Source organism: Gracilinanus agilis, chromosome 1 (assembly GCF_016433145.1).
Source record: "Gracilinanus agilis isolate LMUSP501 chromosome 1, AgileGrace, whole genome shotgun sequence".
In the NCBI taxonomy this organism is placed as follows: Eukaryota; Metazoa; Chordata; class Mammalia; order Didelphimorphia; family Didelphidae; genus Gracilinanus; species Gracilinanus agilis.
The window spans coordinates 348,528,086-348,535,000 of record NC_058130.1 but is presented as its reverse complement, the minus strand read 5'-3'; positions in this window follow the sequence as shown (position 1 = coordinate 348,535,000).

The window sequence follows — 6,915 nt, the reverse complement described above, 5'->3', positions numbered from 1 at the left end:
TCCTTCTCCTCCTTCTCCTTCTCCTCCTTCTCCTTCTTCTCCTTCTTCTTCTCCTCCTCCTTCTCCTCCTCCTCCTCCTTCTCCTCCTCCTTCTCCTCCTTCTCCTTCTCCTCCTTCTCCTTCTTCTCCTTCTCCTTCTCCTCCTCTTTCTCCTCCTTCTCCTTCTCCTTCTCCTTTTCCTCCTTCTCCTTCTTCTTTCTTTTTTACATTTACCTTCTATCTTAGAATCAATACTCTATGTTGGTTCCAAGACAGAAGAACAGGAAGGGCTAGGCAATGGGGATTAAGTGATTTGTCCAAGGCCACACAGTTAGGAAGTGTCTGAGGCCAGATTTGAACCTAGGACCTCCTGTCTCTAGACCTGGTTCTTAATCCACTGAGCTACCCAGTTGCTTTATTTAGTTTGTTTTTAAAGAATTTTCTGGGGCATTGAAGAGTCATGTGGCATCACACAGTCAGAATGTGCAAGAAATAAAATTTGAATCTTGAATCTCCAAGACTTCCTTCTTATTTATTACACCATTCTGTGAGTTTTATTGCTATTATAATCACATAGGTACTTTTTCCAGGGGGTGCCAATGTTTGTGGAAATTCCTCTACAAATGGAGATCAGCAACTCTTCTGTAACTACAGCACTGGGGAGTAGCCTGGTGGCCCTGAGGGATTCAATAACTTGCTCATTGGCAGTATATCTTAAGAGACTGGTCTTCCTTCCTCCAAGGCTGACTCTCCTTTTGTGATGACACATTTTGCCTAGTAGGGGAGGGGGAGAGAGATGGAGGTTTCTACTGGGTTTTACAATAAAAATGGAGTTTATTTATTATAATTTTAAGAGCAAATTGGGATGGGGAATGCATTTTCTCCTGCCCTAAAACTGGGTCTCAGCTGCCTACCCTAGACGGGTGCTCTGGAAATGGGGCTGGGCTGAAGTTTCTTTTTAGTAGGAAATCCCAGTCTACATAGCACCAATTTTTGGAATAAACAAGATGAGGATGGGGGTGGTGAAAATGTTGGAATAATTTAAACATAATTAAGACTTAAATAAGTGTTTTGGAAACATTCATGTCTCAGGCCATTAGGAGTAGCACAGAGGGAGAGACACACTATAAACTGGGGTACATTAAAAATGCAAGAGTTCTTTGGGTAGCAATGAGTCAGTTGTTAGGTAAGCAAGCCCAGGGAAGAAGATAGAAAACCTAGAGCACTGGGCACTATGGAATGCCCACAATTTCTGCAAATAGCACCCATGAAGCACACTCAAATTGTACAAGCAGGGTGCATATGTATGAGGGAGGAGAGGGGTGATGCAAATAGTTAGGCAAAAAGCCAGGAAACAAGAGAGCCATGGTAACAAGGGGGCAAAAACAGGGCAAGCAGGAGGGCAGATATATGACACCCTCAGCTGGGGAAGGAGCTTCACACTGAGGGAGTTTGCTGGCTCATCTTCTGCCCTCTGTACTCCTACCCTCATGAAAACCAATCCTGAATGAACCTGGCCTGAGGGCTTGCTGAGCTGCTGATTACAAACAGATGGCTGACTGGGGAATGAATTTGGGACTCAAGAGCAGGCAGAGATGGTTCCCTGTCAAGTTATTCCCATACAACTTATTGATATGCTAATTATAAGTCATCTCACCTATTTTGAAAGTAGGTTCTCCCTATGTACTACTAGACAACATGGTTAACTTAGTTTGATTTATGTACTTGAGTGGAACAAAAAATTCTTTGTTTAAAAAATATTCTATAATTCATCCTGCACACTTGAGCTCTTTTCTGAAATAACCTGGGAAGCAACATGAGGAAAAAAGTTCTACATTTGGAGTGAGAAAATCTACTACTTCCAGACTGTGTGGCTCTGATCAAAATACTTAACCTTTAGGAGTCTCAGTTTCCTTATTCTGAAAAATGAAGAGGTTTGACTAGATGATCTCTAGGTCTCCTTCCATCTCTAAAACTATGATCTTATGGTCCTTTTCTCCCTCCCCACTCACAATAAATTCAGTTAATTCAAATACAAATATGCAAATATAGAGGGGGAGAAATGGTCTGCTTCAGAAAATGAACAAGGACACAAACAAATCATTTTCTTTTTTCTTTTTTTTTTTAACACTTACCTTTTGTCTTGGAATCAATACTGTATGTTGGTTCCAAGGCAGAAAAACAACAAAGGCTAGGCAATAGGGGTTAAGTTGCTCCTGCAAATCATTTTCAAAATGAGAATTACCAACTATCAGTAACTATATGAAAAAATGCTCCAAATCTCTAATAAGAAGAAAAATGAAATTGAAACTGCTCTTGAGTTTTTACCACCTATTCATCAATTTGGCAAAGATGATATATGATGGAAGAAGCTGGGTTTCCCAGTGGATAGAGTGTAAGGTCTGGAGAGAGGAGATCCTGGGTTCAGATCTGACCTCAGATACTGCCTCCCTGTTCGACCCTGAGCAAGTCACTTAATCCCAATTGCCTAGCCCTTATCACTCTTTTGCCTTGGAATATTGATTTCAAGAGAGAAGGCAGAGGTATTCTTTTTCAAGTTGATAAGTGATAGAAAAAAAGGGAAGAGGAAAGGAATAAGCATTTATTAAGTGTTAAAACATTTTACAAATATTATCTCATTTGATACTCACAAAAGCTCTGAGAAGTAGGTGTTATATATAATCCCTATTTTATAGTTGAGAAACTGAGGCAGACTTGGCCTTAAACAGTTAGTAAGGTTTAGGGGTCACTTAAGTCTTCCTGATCCAGGTCCAGTGTTCTATCTACTGTATGATCTGATTGCCTTTATACTTGATATTGGAGATTTGGGAGGACAGGAACATTAGTACACTACTTATTGGATAATGGATTGGTCCAGCCACTCTAGAAAATGTTTGGAATATGGAGGCCATATTTGAACCCAGGTCCTTTCTGATTCCAAAAATGGTGTTCTATCCACTAGGCAACCTAGCTACCCTAGCACCCAAATACTCTTAACAGTACCTTTTGTGGTAGCTAAGAACTAGAAACAAAGTGGGCGTCCACTGATTGGGGGAATTGAACAAATTGTATATGACTATAAGAGAGTATAATTGTGTCACAGGAAACCATAAAAATGTGCGACTCAGAATCACTTGAGAATACTTGGATAAACTGATAGAGTGATATAAAGTAACATACATGTTAACTATAACAAAAGGGGAAAATTAAAACTAAGTAATTATAAGGAATAATCTTGGCCCCACAGGAGAAATGAAGAAGTGAACTTCCTTTGTTTGAAGAGGCACAAGACTTTGGGTATGGATGCAAGGGGTATGCTGGAGCCAGCTCAAACCAGTTTGACAGAGTTGATTGTTAAATTTTCAGCATGAGCATTTTTACACTGTGGAAGTGGGCAAACATTTTTAATTAAGACTTGATTCATTGTTTTGTTTATTGTCTAAACTTAAGAAAATGATGGGGAAATTGTTAACAATGCAGATTCAATCTAAAAAATGGATTAGATGTACTTTTTTTAACAGTCTATTGTTAAGCATTTACCAGCACACCTCTAAATATAAATATTAAAAATGTAAACAGAGCCACTTAATACATAGGTTAATGGTTTTTCTCGATTGTTTTTCTTAGCTAAAAAGGAGGGGTTCAGTGCAGATGGTAGTTTTATCCAAAAGCCTGATATAAAAATAAAACATTTAAAAAGAGATTATAGGAGAAAAAATCAGAAAATATTTTGAAATTCTGGCTCTACTATTTTACTATCTGTACAACTCTGGGCAAGTATTTTACCTCCTGGAGTCTTAGTTTCAACAACTGAAATGAGGAGATTGGATTAAATAATCTGTAAATTTTGTCCATCTCAAATCCTATGATCTATGTAAATAACTACAAAAACGTGATTAATTCTTTTTCAAAGTGTTAAAAGATTGTTTTTAATTCTTGGCTAGGCTAGGGAATATTTCCTAGAATTGTAAGGGAAGGGAGAGTCTACTGAAATCAATAAATGACCTCTATTCCAATTGAAGTAATAGAAGAATGAGAGAGACCTTTTAACCAAGCCTTTGAGAAGTTATTGCTCCGCAAGTTGGAGAGGCAATGAGGCTCAGTTTCTTCTCCACCCTTGTAAACCTTGGAGAGCCAGGGGATTTGTTGTTTTTCACTGATATCCTGGAACAGCAGTGGCTGGTAGCACTGTTTGCATCAGCATTCAAGGACAAATGTTATTCTGAAGAAAGGCAGCTTCAAGATTCTACAAAAATTCCAGAAGAAAAGCTAGCCCAGAGCCAAGGGCCACTTTTTGAGTCTAGGAATAGCAAAATATAGGCCAATGAGAATGACTTTGATTCTTGGCAAATTACTAGCCCTGATGGTTCCACTGATGGTTAATGAACACCTAGTAAAAGTAATAGTGGAATCACAAAAAACCAATATGGTTTCAATAAGAACATGAAGGATGGCCTTCCTTAGGAAGAGTAGGTAAGCTTCCTCTTGTTTAGTTCTTCAGGCAGAAGTTAGAATTATTAATTATGTTTTTAGTAAGATTTCCTTTGGGGCAACTAGGGGTTGCAGTGGGTTGGAGACTGTAGTCAAGAAGACCTAAGTTCAAAATTGGCCTCAAACACTTACTGGTTGGGTGAACTTGGGGCAAGTCATTTATCTCTGTAGGACTTAGTTTCCTCATCTGTAAAATGAGTTGGAGAAGGAAATGGAAAACTACTCCAGTATCTCTGCCAAGAAAACACCAACTGGGGTTCTAAAGAATCAGAAAAGACTAATAAATAATTAAAAAAATAAGGGATTATTTTGAAGGTATTTAGATAGACTAGGTAGCTGCTAAAGTCCATTCCAACTGTGATTATTATATCATTTTCCCCCTCAAATCCATTTTTTTCTCTACTTTCTTAAGAATGTGAAAGGTACCACCATTCAGAACCCAGGTTTACAACCTTGGTGACATTTACTATTCCTCACTTTCCCCTCATTCTATATAACCTTTTAGTTGCCAAGTCTTATTTTTATCTCTGTATCTCTCCCATCTGTCCCCCTCATTCAGGCCCTTATCACCTCTTGTCTGATCTATTGGAATAACTTTCTGATTGGTCTACCAGCTTCAAGGCTTTCTTCTCTCCAATCCAACCCCCTATGTTGTTGACAAATTAATTTTCCTAAAGATTAGGTCTGACCGTGGTGTTCTCCCTACTCAATAAACTCGTCATCCTCTATTGACACTAGAATCAAATGATATTTCATTTTTATCTCATCCTCTTTGACTTCTACTTTGGGGGCAAGTTTTATAATATTCACAATTATTATAGTTCAGTTGTTGTTTAGTCATGTCCAACTCTTCATTTTGAGGTTTACTTGCTAGAGATACTGGATTGTTTTGCCATTTCCTTCTCCTGCTCATTTTACAGTTGAGGAAATTGAGACTCATAGTTAAGTGACTTGCCCAAGGTCACACAGCTAGCCAATGTCTGAGGTGAGATTTAAACTCAGGAGAATGATTCTTCCTAACTTCAGGCCTGGCTATCTACTGTACCACCTAGTTGCTCACAATTATTAGCACAATAATAAATATATTAGCCTATAAATAAACAACAACAACAATGAATATAAATATACTACATTGGGGCAGCTAACTAGATGGAGGAAAGAGCTCCAGACTTAGAGTAAGAGAGTCCTGAGATCAAATTTGACCTCATATATCTACTAGCTATGTACCTTGGAGAAGTTACTTAATGTCTGTTTGTCTCAGTTTCCTCCCTTGTAAGATGGGGATAACAACAGCACCCACCTCCATAGTAATTGTAAAGCACTGGCACAAAGTAAGCACTGTATACATTTTAGTTATTAGTTTTATTATTATATACATATTGGGGACATATATTAAAAACTTCAATTAGACTGAGCTATAAGAAATGTTTGGAGATTGATTGCTATGGAACACTAGAACTGGGAGAGTCTCTTAGATAGGGTTTCTTAACCTGGAGTCCTTTGGTCCATGGATAGATATTTTGGGGAGGTAGGCACACTTGGACAAGAAAAATATAACTTTATTTGATTATAATTGGTTTCTTCTGTAATATTATGCATTTTATTTTATACATTAAAATATTATTATGAGAAGGCATCCACAGGCTTCATCTACTTTCCAAAGGTGTCATGACACAAAAAAGTTAAGAACCTTAACTCTGAGACATTTAGAAGCCCAGAACTCTGCCTTGAAGCATAGGAAAATTTAAACAATCAGATATTGGATGAATTACCTCCTGATCCTTTGAAATATTTTGAAGTTAGCAAAAAAAAATTGTTATGCTATGCTAATGGTTGCATTGGTTTCCTGGGTCAGTTCATACATGAAAGTATTTGAGGGACATGAAAGATACAGTTTTATCATCTCTAGATCTAAACACACTAGATCCATGTTGGCAAACCTATGGCATGCATGCTGGAGTGTGCTGGAGGGGGCTACTCCCTTCCCTCTCTCCACATGCCTAAGGACATTTCTCACACCTGTCTCTCTGTCCAGCAGCCCAATGGGAGCACTTCCTGCCTCCTTTGTCTGGCATAAGTCAGGGGTGGGCTCACATGTGTCATGAGGGTTGCAGTTTGGGCATTATATCTCTACAGTCTCTAAAAGGTTCACTATCACTGCCCTAGGCTTTCAGGGCTGGTGATATTTGGATGCTTGTAGTGACTGGGTAGCTTCCCCTGGTCTTTGTAATACAGCTTCTGCTTCAATAAAGGAAGGAAGGAAGGAAGGAAGGAAGGAAGGAAGGAAGGAAGGAAGGAAGGAAGGAAGGAAGGAAGGAGGAAGCAAAAGGAGGGAGAGAGGAAAGAAGAAAAAAGGAGGGAGAGAGGAAGGAATGAACAAACAAATGAACAAAAGATTGGAAGAGAAGAAGAAATGAAAAGAAAAAAGAGAAAAAAGAAACAGAG